The following is a 27347-nucleotide window of genomic DNA, read 5'->3' on the forward strand; positions in this document are numbered from 1 at the left end:
CTGTCTCTGTCACTCCTTCTTAGGCCCTTTTGTGATATTTATTTACTTTCCTGTCCTTTAATACGCACTTCTAGATGTCAGCATCATGGTGGCAGATCTTCTTCCTTTTTGTCCCCATTTTAAAACAACTAATCAGACACATATCCAGAAACAAAAGTGCCCCTGTGGGAATTGTGGGATGTAGCAGCATATACCAAAGGATGTGAAAGGAGTCTCGCCCCCCTGTATCTTGTAATAGGCACAAGACCTCACTATGGGCTGTGGAAGCAGTAGCGCCAGCAAAGCTGTGCCCACCATCTGCCAATGGTTGGAAAAACACCTTTAGAGTGCTGACCTGGGCATATGCCCACAGATGAGAGAGAATTTGTAGAAGTCCAGTCTTCCCAAGGAGAGTGTCCAGCATGAGTTTGGTGACAGTACATAGGCTGAAGTATGTGGTGGTGGCGATCTTTCAGTGGGGGAAATGGAAAGTGGTGTGTCAGTGCCTAGGTATCCCAGTTGTGTCAGACGGGTCAATATACATATTGCTTTCTAGCAGCACCCAGAATATTGGGGCATGGCCTCCATGACTGTGGGGAGGTAAGAGATGGGACCGAGGCAGATAAGAATATCAAAGGGCATTAAAAGAACAAGGTTCCTCCTGATCCTGTTCAGGACTTTAGCAGGAAGGCCTCCCATGTGCCTCTGAGAGAACCTCACCTGAAAATCTCCCCACTGGGTGTGCAGGCACCCCCAATACCCGAGGGCTGAACCCATAACTCTACCTACCTTGTGGCTTGCTCCTTGTATACGCTTCTGGGCTCAGCAATGAGAGCTAGTATGGTAACTGTATTGCTATCAGAAAAACACTAGGATCTGTGTGCAGGGGAGAAACCACACACAAGAGCTATCTCACCGCCTTCTGGAAAACAAAAGAGAAGTTTCCAGTAGCCACACTGGTGAGTTGTAAGATCTAGAGAAGACATAAAAGCTTAAAAACTCTGCCAGAAGAGAGAGCAAGAAGAGTGGAGTAGGTGGCCATACAAAGGCAGCTAAAAACTAGATATAATTAGCACCAATAAACAGAATTGCCCATCTGAAGGCAACTAGTAAAGATTTAAGGAGGTGTCTGCTACTTCAAATACAAAGGCAACGATGCAATACTACAAGGTCATGAAAAATCAAGGAAACATGTTATCACCGAAAGATAATAAGAATTCTCCAATAAGCCAGCTTAAAGGAATGGAATTTTGTGAACTGACTGACAATGAATTCAAAAAAACTGTTTTGAAGAAATTCAACAAGCAACAGGAAAGCTCAGAAAGACAATTTAACAAAATCAGAGAAAAATATGTGAACAAAATGAGATATACACCAAAGAAATAGAAATCATTCTGAAATTGAAAAATTTAATGAATGAAATGGAAAATGTAACAGACAGCATCTTTATTAAAGTAGAGTAAGTGGAAGATAGAGTGAGTTAGATGGCAGGAAGCTTGAAACAACATAGAGAAGAATAAAGAATGGAAAAAAGGAAAGAAAGCCTCCATAATCTATGGGATTCCGTAAAAAGAACAAAAATTGGAATAAACGTGATTCTACAAGAAGAAGAGGGGGAGGGGTGCAGAACGTTTATTTAAATAAATAATAGCTGTGGACTTCCTGATTCTGGGGAGAGAATTGGACATCTACGTTCACAAAGCTGATAGATCACCCTATTATCTTAATGCAAAAAGACTGTCTCCAAGACACCATATAATGAAACTGTGAAAAATGAAAGACGGAGAGTATCCTAAAACCAGACAGGGGAAAAAAAAAGGATTGTAACCTACAAAGGAACCCCCTTTGTAGTTCCTTTGCTATCAGTGGATTTCTCAGCAGAAACCCACAGTCCTGGAGAGAATGGGATGACTTATTCAAAGTGTTGAAAGGAAAAGAAATTGCCAGCCATGAATACTCTGGCTAAGTTACCCTTCAGATATGAAGGAGAAATAAAGACTTGCCCAGACAAACAAAAGCTGAAGGAGTTCATCACCACTTGACCTGCCTTGCAAGAAATGCTGAAAAGCGTTCTTTATGCCGAAATGAAAAGATGCACCGTGCCAATGCAACAGGAAAACATACCAAATTATACAACACACTGGTAAAGCTAAATATTTAGACAGCTAATTTTGTAATAGGATGGTATGTTAACCAGTTAACTCTAGTATAATGGTTAAAGGAAAAGAATACGAAAAATAACAATAGCTACTATAATAGTTAATAAACATACAATATATGAAGGGGTATATTACGACATTAATAATATAAAGGGTAATAAAAGGGTGGAACTTTTATAGATGATCAAAGTTAAGTTGTTATTAGCTTAAAATGAACTGTTTTATCTATGAGGTGTTTTATGTAAGCCTCATGATAACCACAAAGCAAAACACTATGAACAATTCTATGCCAACAAATGGGACAACATGGAAGAAATGGATAAATTCCTTGAAACATATACTCTTCCAAGACTGAATCAGGAAGAAACAGAAAATGTGAATAAACTGATTAGTACTAAGGAAATTGAATCATAAATCAAAAAACTCCTAACAAGCAAAAGTCCTGCACTGGATGGCTTCACAGGTGAATTTTACCAAACATTCAAAGAAAGACTAATACCTGTTCTTTTCAAACTATTCCAAAAAATTGAAGTGGAAGGAAGAGTTCTGAACTCATTTTGCAAGGCCAGCATTCCCTGGATACCAAAACTAGGTAAAGACACACACACACACACACACACACACACACACACACGCACACACACATAAAACAAACAAACAAACAAAAAACAAAAAGAAAGAAAATTATAGGCCAATATCTCTGATGATCTTCAACAGAATATTAGTAAACTGATTTCAACAATATATTGAAAAGATCATATACATCGTCAAGTAGGGTTTATTCCTGGGATGCAAGTTGGTTCAAAATCTGCCAGTTAATTAACATGCTACATCATGTAAACAAAATAAACAAAATGAAGTATAAAAATCATATGATCATATCAATAGATACAGAAAAAGCATTTGACAAAATCCAACGTTCATTCATAATAAAAACTCTGAGCAATGTGAGGATAGAGGGAACATACCTCAACATAATGAAGGCCATCTACAACAAATCTACAGCTAATATACTTAATGGGGAAAAGGTAAAAGTGTTCTTTTTAAGATCAGGAATAGGACAAGGATATCCACTTTCATTACTTTTATTCAACATAGCTTTGGCAGTCCTAGTCACTGAAAACAGCTAAGAAAAAAAATGCATCTGAACTGGAGAGAAAAGGTAAAACTGTCATTGTTTGGAGATGACATGATAATATATATACAGAACACTCATGATTCCACCCCAAAACTGTTAGAACTAATAAATGATTCAGTAAACTAGCATGATACAAAATTAATATTCAGAAATCATTTGCATTTTTATACACTAATAATGAACTATCAGAAAGATAAATTAAGAAAAAATCCCATTTATAATTGCATTAAAAAGAATAAAATACCAAGAAATAAATTTAACCAAGGACGTAAAAGAGCTGTATTCAGAAAACTATGTCACATTGAAAAGAAACTGAAGAAGATACAAATAAATAGAAGGCTATACCATGCCCATGGATAGAAAGAAACAACATCGTTAAAATGTCCATACTACCCTAAGCATCTGTGGATTCAATGTAATCCATATCAAAATACCAATGACATTTTTCACAGAACTAGATCAATAATCCTAAAATTTATATGGAACCACAAACAACCCTGAATCACCAAATCAATATTGAGAAAGAAGAACAGAGTTGTAGGTATCACACTACCTGAAATTATTCTATATTTTAAGGCTACAATAAGCAAAACAGCATGTTATTGGCATACAAACAGACACATACATCAATGAGACAGAACAGAGAACCCAGAAGTAAACCCATCCCTATATGGTCAACTAATCTAGGACAAAGGAGATAAGAATATGCAGTGGGGATAAAGACAGTATATTTGATAAATAGTGCTGTGAAAACTGGACAGATACATGTAAAAAAGTGAAACTAGACCACTTTATTACACCATATAAAAAAATAAACTCAAAATGGATTAAAGACAGGAATACCAGACCTGAAATCATAAAACTCCTGGAAGAAAACATAATATGCTCTTTGAACATTTTGTAAGGTATATAAATCTCTAGTCAATATGTTGTACACCTGAAACTTGTATAATATTGTATGTCAAGTGTAAATGAAAAAAAAATTTAAAAAAATTATAATAAATCACCTTAATAGAATGAAAGATGAAAATCATATGATCATCATAGTAGAGGCCAAAAAAAGCACTTGGCAAACTACAACGTTTTTTCATAATAAAAACCCTGAAAAATTGGGTAGAGAAGAAACACATCTCAACATAATAAAGGCCATATACTTAAAAAGCACAGCTAACATAGTCAATGGTGAAAAATTGATAGCTTTTTCTCTAAAATCAGGAATAAGACAATGGTGCCCATTCCAACCACTCTTAAGCTTAAGCTAGAGAAATTAGGCAAGACAAAGAAATAAAAGACATTCAAATGGGACAGGAAGAGTAAAATTGTCATTATTGGAGACAATATGCACTTCTATATAAAAAACCCTAAGGACTAATTCCCTGCTGCCCAAAAATGACAAAACAAAACAAAACAAAAAACTGTTGGAAGCAATCAAAATTCAGTAAATTTGCAAGATGTAAAATCATCATATAGAAATTGGTTGTATTTCCATACATTAACAATGAAACATTTGAGAAAAATAAAACTATTCCATTCATAATAGCATGAAAAACAATACTTAGAAATAAGTTTAACCAGGGAAGTGAAAGATCTATACAATAAAACCAGTAAAACTTTAATGAAAGAAGTTGAAGAAGACACAAACAAATGGAGAGACATCCATGTTCATGGAATGGAAGAATTAATATTGTTAAAATGTCCATACCACCCAAAGCCATCTATAGATTCAACAAAATCCTTATAATTTCTTTTTTTCCCTTACAGAAATAGAAAAAAAACAAAATCTTATAGTTTGTGTGGAACCATAAAAGACCCCAAATAGCCAAAGCAATCCTGAGAAAGAAGAGCAAAGCCAGAGGCATCACAATTCCTAATTTGAAACTACTACAAAGCTATAGGAATTAAAACAGTTCAGTACTAGTATAAAAATAGACACATAGACCAAGGAAACAGAAGAGAGAGCCAAAAAATGAACTTATGCATATATGGTCAACTAATATTTGACATAGAAGCCAAGAACACTTGATGGAGAAAGGAGTCTCTTCAATAAATGGCGTTGGGAAAACTGGATAATCACATTCAGAAAAATGAAATTGTGCGCTTATCTTACACAACTCACAAAAATTAAATTGTTGAAAGTCTTAAACATAAGTGCTGATACTGTAAAACTAGAAGTAAACATAGGAAAGAAACTCCTTGATATTGTTCATTACAATGATTTTTTTGATATGATCCAAAACAAAAGTGACAAAAGTGAAAATCAACAAGTAAGGCTATAGCAAACTAAAAAGCTTCTGCACAGCAAAAGAAGCAATCAAAAAAGAAAGGGCATCCTGCAGAATGGGAAAAACATATTTGCAAACCATGTATTTGATAAGAAGTTAATGTCCAAAATAAAAACAAAAAACTCATAAAACACAATAACAAAAAACCCCAAACAATCCAATTAAAAAATGGGCAGAGAAACTAAACAGACATTTTTCCCAAGAAGGCATCCAAATGGCCAAAAGGTACATGAAAACATGCTCAACATCACTAATCATCAGGGGAATTCAGATGAAAACATAATGAGATATCACCTCACAGCTGTTAGAATGACTGTTAGCAGGGAGACAAGAGATAACGTGCTGACAAATATGTCGAGAAAAGGAACCCTTATGTACTATTGGTGGGAATATAAATTGGTTGGGCCACTATGGGAAAGAGCATGGAGTTTCCTCCGAATATTAAAAATAGAACTACCATATGATCCAGCAATTCTACTTCTGGGTATATATCTAAAGGAACTGAAAACAAGGTATTGATAGAGGTATGCATGCTCTTGCATGTTTGTTGCAGCATTTTTCACAATAGCCAAGATTACACACACACACACATACACACACACACACACACGCACACACACTGTAATATTATTCAACCATGAAAGAGAAGGAAACCCTGCCATTTGTGACAACGTAGATGGACCGTCAGAGCATTATGCTAAGTAAGATAAGTCAGGCAGAGAAAGAGAGGTACTGTATGATATAACATATGTAAAATCTGGAAAAGCCAAACTTGTAAAATGAGAGCATAGAATGATGATTGTCAGGGGTTTGCAGGTGGGGGAATTGGGTAGATGTTCTTTAAAGGTACGAATTTGTAACCAGTAGGTAAAATAAGCCCTGGATAGCTAATGCTTAGTATAGTGATTATAAAAAAGTACTATATTATAAACTTTAATGGTGCTAAGAGCCTAGATCTTAATTGATCCCACCACAAAAAGAAATAATTATGTGACATAATAGAGGCGTTAGCTGACTTTATGGTGGTAATGATATTGCAATATATAAATATATCAGATTAACATGTTGTAGACCTTAAACCTACACAATGTTATATGTTAATTATATCTCATTAGAAATAAATAAATGCAATGCACTTTTAACTTGGTTTATGCTTGACACTTCCTTTTTATTCTTCATCTGCTGTAATTAACATCATCTTTGTATTATGAATAACTGCATGTATTGTGCACTGTGTATCTATTATGAACAACTGTCTCTATATACTGATGTCATCCTAATCTGTGTATGTAGACCCAAAGATACTCTTGGATTCAATGTTTTATCATTGTCATGCTTTTCCACCCACTGCCTTCAGGACATACCCTTGGTCAGCAGATGAGATGAGGTTTCGCATGTCTCAACTTCACACAGCATTCACGTTTCCCCTCTTCCTGTAATCCCTGTCCTAGTGAATGGTACTTCCATACTTCCAACCAGTGGGTGTCCTACTCATCTTTCTTCTCCCTATAAATATCTTTTAAACTATAAATATAGTTTACCATGCCTCTTTAATTTACCCAGTTAAATCGCTCTTCAATCTCACTTGTTTTTCATCCCTCACAAGCTCTCCCTTCAATTTTATCTGCATCATGTCTTTGTTGGATTGCTGTAATTGTCATCTCATTTTACAGCCATTCTCATCTTCTGCTTACCATCTTTCCCAATATCACTAAAATTTGAACCTAGACTTCAATGGCAGACTCAACGATTCAGATCAACCTTTCCAAATGAAGATATCTAGGGTAGAGGTTAATAGATAAAAATAAGGTAAACTATTTAAAGCCTCAAAGAATTTAACAGGTAGTGAAGAATATGTGATAGAAGATGTAAAGAATTTGAAGCATAAAGACTGAATCATTAAAGACAAAATTTAAGACCTTGCTAAACACCAAACAGGTAAATAAATGAAATTCACATTCAGACATATCATAGTGAAATTGAAGAAAACAAAACAAACAAACAAACAAACAAAAGAAAGCATCCAGAGAAAAACAGAGTTCATCATCAAATGATGAACAGAAAGAGAGAGAGAGCTGACATCTCAACTGTCTTCTGATGGAATCCAGAAGACATGGAATGGAATCTTTAATTTATTGAAAGAATATAGCTGAGAGCTAGGATTCTGTGCAGCTTTAAAGAACATCAGTGGAGAAACCATAATTTAAAACAACAAATTGACAGAATTTGCCAGTAGGAAATAGACATTGAAGGAACTACTAAAGTGTGTTTTTCAGGAGAAGGAAAATGTTACCAGTGGAAGGTCAGAGTTGCAGGAAGAAATGAGCAAACATATATATATATATATATATATATATATATATATATGCATAAAACAGTGGTGTTTAAAATATATAGCAATTGCATTCAAGTTGGAGTGTGTGGCCAACTGGATTTAAATTGCCCCCATGTTCTTGCAGTATTTGGGAGGAGGGCCAAAGATTCAGTTCATTTAGATACGTTTTGTTAAATCATGGATACATGTTGCAGTTTCTAGTATAATATGCAAATACAAGAGTCAGAGAATGTATAGCTGTCAATCTAATGGAGGACAAATAAAATAATAAAAAAGCTTGATTATACAACTTATCAAAATTTTTGTAACACAGTGAAAGCAGTGCTTGGAGGGAAATTTATAGCATTGAATGAATATATTAGAAAAGAATAAAGATCTGAAATCAATAATCTTATCTTCCACCATGGGAAATGAAGAGAAAATTAAATCCAAATAAGCAGGAGAAAAGAAATAATAAAAATTAAAGCAGAGGATTGACATCATAGAAATGGCGGTAGTGAGGTGGGCGTCTTGAGTTCTCCCCTGGAAGTTACCACAGATTGAACATCTATAACTCATCAAAGGATTCTCTGTTCATCACACATAACAGCTAAGAGACTTGCACGAGGATTACGTGAAAGTGGGCAAACTGGGCCAGCAGGGGAAGAGGGAAGGGAGAAGTGCAGAGATATGTCCCACAGCCAGGGCTAAGGAGATGCGGGGCTCCAGGATGCAGACTAGGGGATCCAACGAATACATGGAAACAAACACAGAGAGTCAGCCAGAGTGAGGGGGAAAAAAAACATGTCCCAAATAAAAGAACAGAAGAAACCTTTGGAATTGGAACTAAATAAAATACAGGTAACCAATCAATCAGAGACAGAGTTTAGAATACTGATTATAAGCATATTTAAGAAACTTAGTGAGAACATAAAGAAAGATAGAGAAATCCTAAAAAACAACCAATTAGAACTAAAGAATACAATAACTGAAATAAAGAACACACTTGAAGGAGTTACCAACATATTAGATGAAGCAGAAGATCGAATCAGCAATTTAGAAGACAAGATTGAGATCACCCAAACAGAACAACAAAAAGAGAAAAGAATAAAAAACAATGAAAATAGTTTAAGAGACCTGTGGGATAACGTCAAATACAACAACGTACACATCATATGAATACCAGAAGAAGAGAGGGAACGAGGGATCGAGAACATATTTGAAGTAATAATGAAAAAGCTTCCTTAACATGGTGAAGGAGATTGACACACAAGTCCAGGAAGTGCAGAGAGTTCCAACCAAGATGAACCCAAACAGGCCCATACCAAGACACATATGTTAAAATGGTAAGGTTAAAGACAAAGACAGAATCCTAAAGGAAGCAAGAGACAGACAGCGAGTTATTTACAAGGGTGCTCCCATAAGACTATGAGCTTCCTATAAGACAGTCAGCTGGCTTTTCTACAGAAACTTTGCAGGCCAGAAGGGAGTGGCAGGAGGTCTTCAAAGTGATGGAAAACAAAGGCCTACAACCTAGATTGCTTTATCCAGCAAGGCTATCATTCAAAATTGAAGGAGCGATAAAGAGCTTCCCAGAAAATAATAAGCTAAAGGAATCCATTACCACCAAGCCAGCATTGCAGGAGATGTTAAAAGGGCTTCTTTAAGCAAAAGAAAGATGAAAACAATCTAACTAATTAAGATCAGAAACACAAATAACAAAATGACAATAACTATGTACTTATCAATAATCACTTTAACTGTAAATGGATTAAATGCTCCAATCAAAAGACATAGGGTGGCTCAGTGGATAAGAAAACAAGACCCTTGCATATGCTGTATACAAGAGACTCACCTCAGATCAAAAGAAACAGGCTGAAAGTAAAGGGATGGAGTAAGATATTTCATGCAAATGGAAATGAGAAAAAACTGCCGTAATAATACTTATACCTGACAAAATAGACTTTCAAATGAAGAATATATTAAAAGACAAAGATGGGCACTACATAATAATAAAGGGATCAATCCAACAAGAGGACATAACCCTAGTAAACATCTATGCACCCAACATAGGAGCACCTAAATATATAAAACAGATATTGACTGACATAAAGACAGAGATCAACAGTAACACTATCATAGTAGGAGACTTCAACACACCACTGACAACAAGGGACACATACTCCAGACGGAAAATCAACATGGAAACAGTGGCCTTAAATGATACATTAGACCAGTTGGATTTAATTGACAAACCTTTAGCCAGACTCATCAAAAAAAGAGAGAGAGGACCCAAATTAATAAAATCAGAAATGAAAAAGGAGAAGTGACAACAGACACCACAGAAATAAAAAAAATTTTCAGAAAATACTATAAATAACTATAGTTCGCTGCATCCCGGAACTACCGCAGCTGCGGAAGGGGGAAGAACTCGGACTGCTAGGGCTCCGTTTATGGCCCACAGGGCTGAGGGGACAGCATATAACCTGGCTGATCCCAACGCTCACGGTAGAGACCTTGGAGCAAAGACTGAGGGAAGAAGGCTGAAAACAGTGGTTTCAGCCCTCACTGCAGAGCAGAGAATGGAAGCCTTAGGCACTGAGAATAGCCGCCCCCTCCCAACCCTACCAGAGCTCGCCCTGCCCTCACTTGCCCGGTGCTAGAAGCAGAACAGTAGCACTGTCAGATCAAAAGAACAGAATATTTGCAGTTTTCAGAACTATGGTCCACAGACTCGGACTCGCAGACCAACTAGTTCTGGCAAAGGGGAGGGAGCTGTGGAAGCAGGACCGGCTGTGGTGGTGGTTCCCACCATTGCTCTGGCCACCTCTCACAACCCACCCCGCCCCTGTCCCCACCTATCAAGGCGGATCTCTGCAGGAGTAAGCAGAGCTGCTGAAGCACACAGGCTCTGAATCTCAGGCAGGAAGACCTTTGAAACCTCAGAAGCTCTCCACATCTCCCCACGGAGGTGGTGCTGTGTGACCAAGACCAACTGTTCACAGAAGAGAAACCCGTCTTCCAGGGAATCCCCCCATTGTGTGAGAAGCCAGAATAGTGCAGAGAAAACATAAAACTACAGTGTGAGAGAAAATAAAAGGCTGCATTCAGAGAAAAAAATAAAACATTCTACCAATACCTGCTAGAAAACAAAAGAAAGATCTCTTTCTATCAACCTGTTGCAGAACTCACTCCTGTAGATGTCTAGGAAGAGAAATAATACATCATTAATGGCTATGAGTACCAAGGCAACAAAACAACTCAGAAAGAAAGTGAAAAGTCTCCAGAAAAGGAACTTAAAGATATGGAAATATGTGACTTAAATAACAGAATTCAAGATTGCAGTTCTTAAAAAACTCAACGAGATGCAAGAAAACACAGACAGGCAGTTTAATGAACTCAGAAACACAATCAAAGAACAACATGAGCATTTTACCAAAGAGATTGAAATTTTAAAAAGAACCAAGTAGAATTTCTGGAGATTAAGAACTCAATAGAAGAAATGAAGAATGAAATAGCCAGCTTATGTAGTAGATTTGACCAGATGGAGGAAATAATCAGTGACATCGAAGATAGAAATCTGGAAATGACATGGATGGAAGAAGAAAGAGGCTTGAGACTAAAAGAAATGACAGAACTCTACAAGAACTTTCTGACTCCATCAGAAAGAGCAATATAAGAATAATTGGCATACCAGAAGGAGAAGAAAGAGATAAGGGTACAGAGAGTATATTTAAACAAATGGTCAATGAGAACTTCCCAAACTTGTGGAAAGAACTGGATCCTTGAAGAAGCAAATAGAACACCTAATTACCTCAACCCCAACAGGCCTTCTCCAAGGCATATTGTATTGAGGCTGTCAAAAATCAACGACACAGAAAGAATCCTCAAAGCAGCCAGGGAAAAGAAGACAGTAACCTACAATGGAAAGCCCATTAGAATACCATCAGATTTTTCAGCAGAAACTCTCCAAGCCAGGAGGGAGTGGAAACAAATATTCAAACTATCGAAAGAGAGAAATTATGAGCCAAGAATAATATATCCAGCAAAGATACCCTTTAGATGTGAAGGAGGAATAAAGACCTTTGCAGACATACAGAAGCTGAGGGAATTTTTTAACACACGACCTGCACTACAAGAAATACTAAAGGAGCTTATTCGACCACCATCAACAGGGACAATTTGTGGCAACCAAAACATACAAAGGGGGAGAGTAAAGGCCTGAACTGGAACATGGGAATGGAGAAACTAAGCATGCTGAAGAAAATGGAATACTCTAAATATCAAACTTTCTTTTACATAAACTTAATGGTAACCGATCAAAAAAAAATCCAGAACTGAAATATATACTGTAATAAAAGAAGAAACAGAGAGAAAAATCATAGAATACTCCACCACATAGAAATAATAGCAACAAAAAGGCAAAGAAACAAGACAGACACAGTCTTATCAGAAAACTAAAGATAGAATGATAGGAAATCCTCACACATCAACAATCACCCTAAATGTAAATGGACTAAACTGACTTATAGAAAGGCATAGAGTAGCAGATTGGATCAAAAAACTAAACCCAACCATATGCTTTCTCCATGAGACACATCTCAGCTACAAGGACAAACATAGACTCAAAGTTAAATGGTGGAAATTGACGCTCCAAGCAAATGGCATCCAGAGAAAATCAACTGTAGTAATACTGATATCAGCTGAAACAGACTTCAGGGTAAAAAAATGTAACAAGAGAAAAAGATGGACATTTCATAATGGTAAAGGGGACTACACAACAAAAAGACATAACTTGATTGATGAAGTCATCAATATTTATGCCCCCAATCAGGGAGCATAGAAATATACCAAGCAACTACTTACAGAACTAAAGGGAGAAATTGACCAAAACACAATTATACTAGGGGACCTAAATACATCATTGACAGCTATGGGCAGATCATCCAAACAGAAAATAAATAAAGAAATAATCAGCCCTAAATGACACATTAGATGAAACAGACGTAATTGACATTTATAGAGCACTTTATCCTAAAACATGAGACGACACATTTTTTTTTCTAGTGTACATGGAACATTCTCAAGGGTAGACCATCTATTGGGACATAAACCTAGCCTCAGCAAATTTAAGAAGATTGAAATCATACGAAGCATATTCTCTGATCACAAGGCTTTGAAATTGGATATCTACTGCAAAAAGAAAGCAGAAAAAACCAAGAATACATGGAGATTAAACAACATACTTTTAAAGAACAACTAGGTTAAAGAAGAAATAAAAAGCAGCGATTAAAAGATACATAGAAAAAATGACAATGAAAATATATCCTACCAAAATTTTGGGATGCAGGGAAAGCAGTTTTAAGAGGGAAATTTATATCATTACAGGCCTATCTCAAGAAACAAGAAAAATCCCAAATAAATAGCCTCATGTTACACCTTATAGAACTAGAAAAAGAAGAACAAGTGAAACCCAGGTCAGCAGAAGACAGGAAATAACAAACATTAGAGCAGAACTAAATGAAATAGAGAACAAAAAGACAATAGAAAATATTAATGTGACAAAGAGCTGGTTCTTTGAAAACATTAACAAAATTGACAAACCCTAGGCTAGACGCACTAAGATAAAAAGAGAGAAGACACTAATTAACAAAAGCAGATATGAAGAAGGGGAATTTATCACAGACACCACAGAAATACAAAGGATCATCCAAGAATACAATGAAGGACTATATGCCACCAAATTCAATAACCTAGAAGAAATGGACAAGTTCTTAGAAATATATAGCCTTCCAAGGCTGAATCATGAAAAACTGGAAAATCTAAACGGACCAATCACCAGTAACGTAATTGAATCAGTGATCCAAAACCTTCCCAAAAGCAAAAGTCCGGGACCAGATGGCTTCACTAGTGAATTCTACCAAACCTTCAAAGCGGATCTAATACCAATCCTGCTCAAACTCTTCCAAAAAATTGAAGAAGAGACAGTACTCCCTAACTCATTTTATGAGGCCAACATTACCCTGATACCAAAACCTGGTAAGGACAGCACAAAAAATGAAAACTACAGACCAATATCTCTGATGAATACCGATGCAAAAATCCTAAATGAAATTCTAGCAAATCGAATACAACAATGCATTAAAAAGATTATTCATCACGACCAAGTGGGGTTCATCCCCGGGGCACAAGGATGGTTCAACATACGCAAATCCATCAATGTGATACATCACATAAACAAAATAAAGGACAAAAATCATATGATTATATCAATTGATGCAGAAAAAGCATTTGACAAGATTCAACATCCATTTATGATTAAAACACTTAATAAAATAGGTATAGAAGGAAAATACCTTAACATAATAAAAGCCATATATGACAAGCCCCCTGCTAATCTCATAATTAATGGTGAAAAACTGAAGCCCTTTGCTCTACGTTCAGGAACACGACAGGGCTGTCCCCTATCACCTCTGCTTTTCAACATAGTGTTGGAAGTCCTTGCCAGAGCAATCAGGCAAGAGAAAGAAATAAAAGGCATCCAAATTGGGAATGAAGAAGTTAAATTATCACTCTTTGCAGATGACATGATGCTATATATATAGAAAACCCTAAAGACTCCACCAAAAAGCTATTAGAAACAGTCAACAAATACAGTAAGGTTGCTGGCTACAAAATCAATGTACAAAGGTCCATTGTATTTTTATATACTAACAATGAAATCTCAGAAAAACAAATAAGAAAAATAATTCCTTTTGCAATTGCAACAAAAAGAATAAAATACCTAGGAATAAACTTAACCAAGGATGTGAAAGACCTATATGCTGAAAACTATAAGACGTTTTTAAAAGAAATTGAAGAAGACACAAAGAAATGGAAAGACATTCAGTGCTCATCGATTGGAAGAAGCAACATAGTTAAAATGGCCATATTAACCAAAGCAATATACAGATTTATATAATCTCCATCAAAATTCCAACGGAATTTTTTAAAGAAATAGAACAAAAAATCATCAGATTTGTTTGGAACCACAAAAGACCCCAAATAGCAAAAGCAATCTTAAGAAAAAAGCATAATGCTGGAGGTATCACACTACCTTACTTTAACTTGTATTACAGGGCAACAATAATTAAAACAGCGTGACATTGTCAGATAAACAGACACATAGACCAATGGAACAGAATTTAGAACCCAGAAATAACACCACCTAAATATGGACAGATAATTTTTGACAAAGAAGCAAAAAAACATACAATGGAAAAAAGGCAGTCCCTTCAATAAATAGTGCTGGCAGAATTAGACAGCCACGTGCAAAATAATGAAACTGGACTGCTATCTGTAACCATGTACCAAAATTAATTCAAAATGGATCAAAGACTTAAGCATAAGACCTGACACAATAAACTGCATAGAAGAAAACATAGGTACTAAACTTATGGACGTAGGATTCAAAGAGCATTTTATGAATTTGACTCCAAAGGCAATGGAAGTAAAAGCTAAAATAAACGAATGGGACTATATGAAACTTAAAAGCTTCTGCACAGCAAAAGAAACCATCGACAAAATAAAGAGGCAACCAACTGAATGGGAGAAGATTTTTGCAAACAGTGCCTCCGGTAGGGGGCTAATATCCAAAATATACAAGGAATCATGCAACTCAACAAAAAACAAACAAACAGCCCAATTGAAAAATGGGCAGAGGACCTGAAGAGACATTTCTCCAAAGAGGACATACAAATGGCAAATAGACATATGAAAAAATGCTCCACATCACTAATCATCAGAGAAATGCAAATCAAAACCACAATGAGATATCACCTCACCCCAGTCAGAATGGCTAGCACCAACAAGACAAATAGTAACAAGTGTTGGAGAGGCTGTGGAGAAAAAGGAACCCTCATACACTGTTGGTGGGAATGCAGACTGGTGCAGCTGTTATGGAAGGCAGTCTGGAGGTTCCTCAAAAAATTACGAATAGAATTACCATGTGACCCAGCAATACCTCTCCTGGGTATATACCCCAAAAATCTGAAAACACTTACCCATAAAAACACGTGTGCTCCAATGTTCATTGCAGCTTTGTTTACGGTGGCCAAGACATGGAAACAACCAAAATGTCCTTCGATGGATGAATGGATAAAGAAGTTGTGGTATATATACACAATGGAATACTATTCGGCAGTAAGAAAAGATGATATAGGAACATTTGTGACAACATGGATGGATCTTGAGAGTGTAATGCTGAGCGAAATAAGTCAGACAGAAAAAGCAGAGAATCATGTGATTTCACTGATATGTGGTATATAAACCAAAAACAACAAAAGAACAAGACAAACAAAGAGAAACAGAAACTCATAGACACAGAGAATAGTTTAGTGGTTACCAGAGGGTAAGGGAGGTGGGGGGTGGGGGTTGGGGGGTGGGGGGTGAAGGTAAGGGGGATCAAATATATGGTGATGGAAGGAGAACTGACTCTGGGTGGTGAACACACAATGGGATTTATAGATGATGTAGTACAGAATTTTACACCTGAAATCTATGTAATTTCACTAACAATTGTCACCCCAATAAATTTAAAAAGAAAAGAAAATCTGCAAATCAATTAGTGTGTTATCCCACATAAACAAAATGAAGGAAAAAAATTGTAGGATCATATTAATATATACAGAAAAATCCAACATTTCTTCATGATAAAAACTCTCAGCAAAGTGGGGATAGAGGGAACATACCTCAACATAATCAAGGCCATCTACAACAAACCCACAGCTGATAGCCTTAATAGGGAAAAGCTAAAAGTGTTCTCCTTAAGATCAGGAACAAGACAAGGATGTTCACTTTAACCACTTTTATTCAACACAGTATTGGAAGTCCTGGTCACAGAAATCAGTCAAGGAAACAAAATGCATCTGAATAGAAAAGGAGAGGCAAAACTGTCATTATTTGCAGGTGACATGATAGTATATATAGAGAACCCTCACAATTCCACCAAGAAACTATTAGAAGTAACAAATGAATTCAATAAAGTAGCATGATACAAAATTAATATTCAGAGATCATTTGCATTTTATACACTAATAATGAACTATCAGAAAGAGAAATTAAGAAAACAAATACATTTGCATAAAAATATACCTAGGAATAAATTTAACCAAGTTGGTAAAACAGCTGTATTCATTAAACTATGACACACTGAAGATAGAAATTGAAGAAGATATAAATAAACAGAAGGCCACACCATACTCATGGGTAGAAAGAAGCAACATATTTAAAATATCTATACTACACTAAGGAATCTGCAGATTCAATGTAATCTGTATCAAAATATCGATGATACTTTTCACAGAACTGGAACAAATAATCCTAAAATTTACATGGAACTTCAAATGTACCTGAAATACCAAAGCAATACTGACAAAGAAGAACAGATATATAGGGATCACGCTACCTGATATCAAACAATGTTATAAGTCTATAGTAATCAAAACAGCATGTTGCTGTCATAAAAACAGACACATAGATCAATGGGACAGGACAGAGAGCCCAGAAATAAACCCATGCCTATATGGTCAACTAATCTAGGATAAAGGAAACAAGAATATGCAGTGGGGTAAAGACAGTATATTCGATAAAAGGTGCAGTGAAAACTGGACAGATAGACATGTACAAAAGTGAACCTAGACCACTTTCTTACAGCACATAGAAAAATAAACTGAAAATGGATTAAAGGCTAGAATATAAGTTCTGAAATCATAAAACTCCTAGAAGAAAACATAGCATGGTCTTTGAGCATATTGTAAGGTATGTAAATGTCTAGTCACTATGTTGTACACCTGAAACTAGTATAATATTGTATGTCTACTGTAAATGAAAAATAAATGTAAAAATGTATAATACATCACCTTAATAAAATGAAAGGTAAAAAAATCACATAATCACAATAGAGGCCAACAAAAGCACTTGACAAACTACAACATTCTTTCATGATAAAAACCCTCAACAAATTGTGTATAGAAGAAACACACCTCAACATAAGAAAGGCCATATGTAACAAACTCACAGCTAACATACTTAATGGTGAAAAATTGAAAGCTTTACCTCTAAGATCAGGAATAAGACAATAATAGTGCCCACTCTATTGCCTCTTATTCAATACAGTTCTGGAAGTTTTAGCTAGAGCAGTTAGGCAAGAGAGAGAAATAAAAGACATCCAAATGGGAAAGGAAGAGTAAAATTGTCATTACTGCAGACAATGTAATCTTATATATAAAAAATCATAAGGACGAACCAAAGAAACAAACAAACAAAAAAACACCAAAAACTGTTGGAACCATCAATAAATTAAATGAAGTTGCAGGACATAAAATCAACATACAGCAATTGGTGTGTTTCCGTTCATTAACAATGAAACATTTAAAAAAAAAATAAACAATTCCATTCACAATAGCATGATAAACATTACTTAGGAATAAATGAAACTGAGGAAGATAAAGAGCTATACAATAAAAACAAGAATTTGATGAAAAAAATTGAAGAAGACAGAAACAAATGGAAAGATATGCATGTTCATAGAGCAGAACATTTCATATTGTTAAAATATCCGTACCACCCAAAGTCATCCATAGGTTGAACATAATCCTTATAATTCCAATTACATTTTTTTCCACAGAAATAGAATAAACAACATTATAATTTGTGTGGAACCATAAAAGACCCCAAATAGCCAAAGCAATCCTGAGAAAGAAGAACAAAACCAGAAGCATCACAATTCCTAATTTAAAACTCTACTGCAAAACTATAAGAATTAAAACAATATGGTACTGGTATAAAAATAAATACATAGACCAAAGAAACAGAAGAGAAAGCCAAGAAATAAACTTCTGCATATACATATGGTCAACTAATAATTGACATAGGAACCAAGAACACTCAATGGGGAAAGGATAGTCTCTTCAATAAATGGTATTGGGAAACTGGATAACCATATACAGAAAAATGAAATTGGACCCTTATCTTATACCACTCACAAAAATTAACTCTAAATTGTTTAAAGTCTTAAACATAAGACCTGATATTGTAAAACTAGATTTAACCATAGAAAAGAAGTTCCATGACATGGTTTATTACAATGATTTTTTTTTTATATGACACCAAAACAAAAGTGAGAAAAGCAAAAATCAACAAGTGAGACTACTACAAACTTAAAAGCTTTGCACAGCAGAAGAAGCAAACAAAAAAAGAAAGGGTAACCTGCAGAGTGGGGAAAAATATTTGCAAACCATATATTTGATAGTTAATATCCAAAATACAAACAAAAACAAAACCTCATATAACTCAATAACAAAAAACTCAAACAATCCAATTAAAATATTGGCAGATAAACTAAATAGACATATTTCCAAATAAGTTATCCAAATGGCCAACAAGTACATGAAGATGCTCAACATCACTAATCATCAGGGGAATGCAGACGAAACAGCAATGAAATATCACCTCACACCTGTTAGAATGACTATTATCAGGAAAACAAGAGATAAGTGGTAAGAAAAGATGATATAGGAATATTAGTGACAACATGGATGGATCTTGAGAGTACGATGATAAGCGAAATAAGTCAGACAGAAAAAGCAGAGAACCATGTGATTTCACTGATATGTGGTATATAAACCAAAAACAGCAAAAGAAGAAGACAAACAAATGAGAAACAAAAACTCATAGACACAGACAATAGTTTAGTGGTTACCAGAGGGTAAGGGGGGTGGGGGGTGGGAGATGAGGGTAAGGGGGATCAAATATATGGTGATGGAAGGAGAACTGACTCTGGGTGGTGAGCACACAATGGGATTTATAGATGATGTAATACAGAATTGTACACCTGAAATCTATGTAATTTCATTAACAATTGTCACTCCAATAAATTTAAAAAGAAGGTGAGCAAGATAGAGTCAAATCAACACCTGCTGTGTGTATTGGTGTTGAGCAGGGGGTGCCTGGAACCAGAAGAGCAGCCTAGGGAAGGGGACAGACAGATCAGGAGAATTTAGTTGGTGTGGCATCCAGGAAGGAGAGAATTTCAGGGAGAAGCAGGAATCAACCACGATGACCACTACAGATATGAGGACAAGTAGCTGCTGGAGAGTCCACCTCGTTGTCGTTTTCATTTGAGTGACAGGTATAGATGATGGCTGACAGTGAATTAATAAGAAAATAGCTATTAAACAAGTGAAATATTGTAAGAGTAGGGTCATTTCCAAAGACGGAATTTGGCGGTGGGAAAAAATTGCAGGACAATAAGTTGAACAGACAGCCGTAACACGATGCTACATTGGTTAGTGAGAGGTGAACATACTCTGTAGCACAGTGGAAAGAACTGATACTGAATATACATGTGAAGAGAAGATGACTCGTGGGCTGAAGTACTTATGGCGGGAAAGACAGTATGAGCCTGACCTGCAACCCGACCGTTCATTCCAAGCAGACAATAGTGGAATAAAGTATAAGTTTTGTTTATATTCTTACAAAAGGAAACAAACCATAAAACAACCCTCTCCCCTACCAGCACGCAGTCCTTCCTATCGGGTACTGTCAACAGACTCCAAAGGAACAAATTCGGGGTAGGGTGCTTAAAAAGAAAAGAAAGACACTCAATTCCCGTTCAGAAGAAAAATACCTGATAATACTCTAGATAAATACATTCAATTAAGTTCAGATTAAAGTACGTTTTGCTGCATAAGATTGAATCCTGTTGTGTTGTAAATGTAGTAATTAAATCAATGTAGCATAAAAAAGATAAACCCTCAAAAACTTAGTTGAAATCCAACTACTGAAACCTCACTAGTGTGAGTTACAACAAGCCCACAGACAAAATCGGTGGCCTTTGACTTACCCTTTAATTTTGTAACAATAATTCTGGCCAGTGATTTAGGAAATTCTTACACGCAAACAATCAAATCTCCAGGAGGTATCCTTGTCTTTCTTCTTCTTTCTTTCTCTGTAACTTAAGAACAATGAACCTTAAAAGAGAGAGAGAGAGAGAGAGAGAGAGAGAGAGAGAGAGAGAGAGAGAGAGAGAAGAATTACTGACAAAGATGTTGAGAAAAGGGAAACTTTGTGTACTCTTGGTGGGAATATAAATTTGTTGGGCCACTATGAAAATAGTATGGGGGGTTCCTCTGAAAATTAAAAGTAGAACTACCATATGATCCAGCAATTCCACTTCTGGGTATATATTAAAAGAAGTGAAAACAGGATACTGAAGAGAGTTACGTATGCCCATGTTTTTTGCACCGTTTTTCACGATAGCCAAGATCACACACACACACACACACACACACACACACACACACACGCACGCACATTATGCAGCCATGAAAAAGAAGGAAATCCTGCCTCTTGTGACTATGTAGATGGACCTTGAAGGCATTAGGCTGAGCTAAGTCAGAACGAGAAAAACAAATACTGTATGACACCAAGTATATGTAGAATCCCAAAACACCAAACTTGTAAAATAGGAGCATAGAATGATGAATATCAGGGGTTGGCAGGTGGGGGAATTAGGTAGATGTTGTTTCAAGGTACAAATTTGTAACCAGTAGATAAGTAAGTTCTGGGCAACTAATGCTCATCATGGTGATTATAAACATACAATATTATAAACTTTAATGGTGCTAAGAGACTAGATCTTAATTGTTCCCATCATAAAAAGAAATAATGAGGTGACACGATACAGGTATTGGCTGACTTTATGTTGGTAATGATATTGTAATACATAAATGCATCAGATCAACATGTTGTAGATGGTAAAACTACATAATGTTATATGTTAATTATATCATTAAAAATAAATACAATGTACTTTTAATGTTGTCTATGCTTGTCCCTCCCTTCTTATTCTTTATCTGCCCTAGTTAATGTCATCTTTGTATTATGATAACTGTGTTTGTGTTATGAACTGTGCATGTCTGTAACAATTGTCTGTACACTGTTGTCACCCTAATCTGTGTATATGAACCCAAAATACTCTTGGATTCAATGTTTTATTGTTATGCTTCCCCCCAATTCTCCACCCCCCCACACACTGCTTTCAAGACATGTCCTTTGCCAGCAGATGGGATTGACGAGCTTTCACATGTCTCAACTTCACACAGTATTCAGGTTTCCCTCTTTCTGTCATTCCTGTCCCACTGAATCGTACTACCGTACTTCCAAGCCGATGGGCATCCTACTCTACTTTCTTCTTCCCTATAAATATAGTTTAAATTATAAATATAGTTTACCATGTCTTTTTAATTTATCCAGTTAAATCTCTCTTCAATCTCACTTCTTTTTCATCACTCACAAGCTCTCCCTTAGATTTCATCTGTATCCTGTCTTTGTTGTATACTGTAATTGTCACCTCTTCTTATACTCATTCTCATCATGTTTCCCATGTTTCCCAATATTAGTAAAATTTGAATATAGACTTTAACTGTAGAATCAACCATTCAGACCAACATTTCCAAATGAAGATATCTAGAAGAGATAGATAAAATTTTAAGGTAAAGTTTTTAAAGCCTCAAAGAATTTAATAGATAGTGAAGAATATCTGATAGAAGAGGCAAAGAATTTGAAGCAATAATGACTGAACCATTTCTATTACAAAATTAAAGACAAAATTTAAGAAATAGGAAGGAGTAGAAGCCACAAATGTCCCTTAGTCTTGTGAACTTTATTGTTGCCTCCTGAAAAGCACTTGATCCTGGAGGTAACATTCCTTGCCCATACTTTGGGATGCTGGAAAGATTTAGACAATGTTTTTTCCTCCTGGTCTATCATACAATTTGGTCTATTTGAATGCTGAGTTATGGAGATAGATTAAAAGAAGGCAGGGATCTATTCAAAGAAAGGCAAAATTACAGCAAATTAATGGAGGTGTTAGTATGGTAATGTCCTCACTCCTCTGCCTGATTGAACTGGACTTGGTTTTAAGACAATTTAGAGTTCAAAACATGAGTTAATATTTCCAAGTGTTTGTCCTCAATCTTTATTTTGTATAATTACCACCCGAGGACATCTTAAAAATGTGGATTTTCAGTCCCATTCCAGAGATTCTGTTATGAGGGGTCTGCTTATGGCTCTGGACCTATCATTTTAAAAAGTACCTCAAATTTCATTTTATAAATGCTGCCAACTGTTCAATCATATTTTGAAAAAACACTATTCTAAGGAGAAAATTTTAGTGGAGAAATTGGGAAGTGTACAAAATAAATTTGCCTCCTGCAACTTTACAGTATTTATTTATTCATATAATAGTCGTTTGGATTTTATATATATACAGCCATGTCATCTGCAAATAGTGACAGTTTTACTTCTTTATTCCTTATTTGAATGCCTTGTATTTTATTTTCTTGTCTGATTGTTTTGGCTTGAAGTTCCTGTACTACGTTAAGTAACAGTGGGGAGTTGGGCATCTTTCTCTTGTTTCTGATCTTAGAAGGGAAAGCTTTCCATTTTTCACCACTGTGTATGATATTATCTGAGGGTTTGTCGTATTTGGGCTTTATTATTTTGAGGGTCTTTCCTTCTAGACCATGTTATTGATTGTTTTGATCATAAATTGAAGTTGTGTGTTGTCAAATGCTTTCATTGCATCTATTGATATGATTTTATAATTTTATCTTTTAAAGGTTAATGTGAAGTGTGGTGTACCAAATTGATTGTTTAGAGCAACTAATTTTTGACAAAGGAGCCTAAAACATACAGTGGAGAAAGTAATGTCTATTTAGTAAATATTGTTGGGAAAACTGAAAAGCTACATACAAAAGAATGAAACTAGAGTCCTGTCTGACACTATACGCAAAAATGAAGTGAAATGGATTAAACACTTGAATTAAAATCCAAAACAATAAAATATGTAAAATAAAACATAGGCAATAAACTATGGACCTTGGTCTCAGAGGGATTTTTGTTAACTTGAGCTTAAAGGCAAGGGAAGTCAAAGAAAAAAATAAATAAATGGACTACATCAAAGTAAAAAAGCTTCTCTAAAGCAAAAGACACCATCAACCAAACAAAAAGGCAAGCACCAAATGGCAGAAGATATTTCCAAATGATACCTTCCATAAGTGGTTAATGTCCAAAATATATAAAGAACTCATACAAGTCAAGGACAGAATAAATCCAAACAATCCGATTAAAGATTGGGCAGAGGACCTGAATAACCACTTTTTCAAGGAGGATATAAAGATGGACAACAGATATATTAAAACATTCTCAACATCATTAGTTGTAAGTGAAATGCAAATCAAAATCATAATGAGATACCACCTCATATTTGTTAGAACGGCCATTATCAACAAGACAAGAAATAACAAGTGTTGGAGCAGATATGGAGAAAAGGGAACACCTGCACACTGCTGGTGGTAATGTAAATTTGTGCAGGCATTGTGAAAAATTACCATAGGTCCTAGCAATCCCCCTTCAGTATATCTACCTGAAAAAATTTGAGAATAATTATTCGTAAAGGTATATGTACCCCTATGTTCATTGCAGCATTATTCACAATAACCAAGACATGGAGACAATCTATGTGTCTTTTGACAGATGACTATATAAAGAAGGTATGGTACATGTACACAGCGGAATACTACTGAGCCTTAAAAAGATGAAATAGTGCCATTTGTTGTAATATGGGTGGGTCTTGAGAGTATTGTGCTAAGTGAAATAAGACAGATAGAATAGCTCAAGAACCATATGATTTCACTCTGTGGGATTCAAAACGAAAAGCAACTAATGAACAAACAAAACAAATAAACTAAACTATAAACTCATAGATAGAGACACTGGAATGGTGGTTATCAGAGGACGAGGTAGGTGGGGGGAAGATGAAAAGGGTAAAGGGATCTAATGCACGGTGATAGAAGGAAACTAGAGTTTGGGTGGTGAGCACACAATAGACTAGATAGATGTTGTATTTTAAAGTTGTACACATGAAATTTATATAATGTGATTAACCAATTTCAACCCAATAAATTTAATTTAAAAAATAAATTTGCCATTCTGGATGGCCTGGACATGAAACATAACTCATTTGTGACATTTTACGTTCTAGTTTCCAATGGAAGTATCTTTCTAGCTGAATAGTTGAATGAATACACCAGACAGTGTACGACTGTGCTAGAATGTTCAACTGAGGGATTTTTCAGAATTTAGCTCCAAAGGATAAAGAAAGTAAAAAGTCTGTAAAGAAATCTAGAGCTCTGAAAGGAGACATGTAGACTAGATCGAGAAGTGTTGCCAACGTGTGACTGACTCTAATATGGTTTCCAGAAGGATAGATCAGAAAGACTATTGGAGAAAAATTATCAAAGAAGCAATAGAACATTTTTAAGAGCTGCAATATGACCTGATTCTTTATAATAAAAATATACATAAAATGTTGAACAGAATTTATAATAATAATAATAACTTCATTTAGCTATATCCTGGCAATATTCTTATACTCTTAGAATAAAGAGTATAGAATTTAAAGATTAAACAAATGAATAAACATGTTAATTATACTTCATTTAAAACAAACAAGCAAACAAACAAAACCAAACAGACAAAAACCAAATGAACAAATTATGTTATTTACAGATAAGTTAAAATCAGACTGATATCAGAGCAGCAGCATGGAATACTACATGATATTAGCACTATTAAAATTCTGAAGTGCTATGATTTGAAATCTTGTATGTCAATCAAATTACTAAAGAAACAAGTAAAAACAGTAGTGTAAATAATTGTTATTTTATAAAGTATAAATTAAAACAAATCTATAATTAAAATTCCAACTGATTCAATATAGGAATGGTGGTATTTGTGAAGAGGTGAGTGTGTGTGTGTGTGTGTGTGTGTGTGGTTATAGTGAACATGTGCAAAGTTGATAGGAAATTATTTTTGAATGTATAGGCTAAAAATTGAGGTTAGTTCTGGCATAAAGGGTGCTTGCATCTTAACTAATATAAAAAGAAAATGAAATTAAGAAATTTCAATCATACTACAAAGGTAGGAAAGAAAGAATCCAAACAAAACAATAAATCATGGAAATCACATAAAATAACAGTAATAAGTCAAGATTTTTATTCCTACATGTATGCCAATAGAATTGTGTGTACATATGCACCAAGACATATCCACTAGAATATTTATATCAGCCCTACTCCTAAAGGTCACAAACTGGACACAATTCAAACGTCCATTCACAGACAAATGAGTAAATAAATTGTGGCTTATTTATACAATGGAATGTTATACATAATGAAAACAAATGTCACCGCTACATACATGAATATGAGAGATTCTTACAATATTAAGTTTTCAGAAAGAAGCGAAATACAAAAGAATACATGCAATGTGATTCCATGTAAAGAAAGCTAAACAACTGTCAAAATTTCACTTATGATATTAAAAGTCTGAATAGTGACTAGTGTAAACTTTTGGAAATAGAGAAGATTAATGATAAGAAGTAGATATGGGTATGAAACATTGTTTGGGATACAGGCAGTGTTCTCCATCTGGGCATGCTTACAGGGTCATTTAATTTGTGGTACTTCACGGAGCTGTCAAGCCTAGTAGGCTCTACTGTGATGGGACAATCCTCTCGATAGATTGTGAAGTCATGGGCAGGTGGAGGAAGGAGCAGTAAGACCAGGAGAAAGGACCAAAGCAGTCTTTGTTGTTTCCATGACAGGCAAGTTCATCTGCATTCTTTGTACTTAAGTATTGTTGCAGGCACACGTTTTCTTGTTTTGGAGTTCAAATCTCTTGTAATCACAAAAGAGAAAGCAGGCAATCTCAGACCTCATATAGAGAAACCCTGAGAACTTGTGTTCTGCTGCTTGAGCTGTCTGAGAAGCCTGGGCATGGTCAGTCTGAGAGAGATTTAAAGGTACAGTTTGCCAGGAGTAGAGAAAAACTTGAATGCCTTTGGGACAAAGTTCAGGCCACAGGGAAGAGGTAATTTTTCAGAGACTGGCAGGTTGGCACAGGCTTATTATTAACTGACTTATTCCCTTTAAAAGGGAGAACATACTTCTTCCTTTAATTTCCCGAGGTTTAAGAAACACAGATGAAATAGCATGGACACCCGTGGCCAGTCAGTACATTGCATAAGAATTTGTTCCGAGATCTTCTCTGACATCCCCGAACTCTAAGTTTCTTTTCTACTGGTTACACATCCTCATGTTCTGAGTTTGTGTGAGTAAAGAGTAAGAAAGGGGAGAATAATTATCTCTGCTATATTCAGTAGAAATTTGCCTGGAGAAGGGATAGAGTTCGTAAGGTAGACATTATGAAAGCTTAGATAATAGTTCAGTTTTCTAACCCACATTGATTTATATCTTGTTAAACATGCAAATTGTTAATTCCACCTAGCTCAGATTGCCAGGAAACTTTGAGGAATTCATAACTCAAGATGACTTCTTTCAGAGACAGGTATTTTTCTTTTTGACTCTTTT

The 27347-nt window shown here is 35.5% G+C and overlaps 1 protein-coding gene across 1 annotated transcript in view; it reads right to left on the reverse strand.

The window, feature by feature from the left end:
- LOC148755841 (interferon-induced very large GTPase 1-like) overlaps positions 1-20883 on the reverse strand; it is a 34507-nt gene extending 13624 nt beyond the window's left edge. Inside the window, exon 1 of the mRNA XM_088791616.1 lies at positions 20756-20883. The gene's annotated coding sequence lies outside the window, so the exon portion shown is untranslated. The remainder of the gene's footprint in view (positions 1-20755) is intronic.
- Positions 20884-27347: the final 6464 nt, after the last annotated feature.

The sequence above is a fragment of the Rhinolophus sinicus genome, chromosome 14 (genome assembly GCF_057876585.1).
Source record: "Rhinolophus sinicus isolate RSI-liver-muscle chromosome 14, RSI-T2T, whole genome shotgun sequence".
NCBI lineage: Eukaryota > Metazoa > Chordata > Mammalia > Chiroptera > Rhinolophidae > Rhinolophus > Rhinolophus sinicus.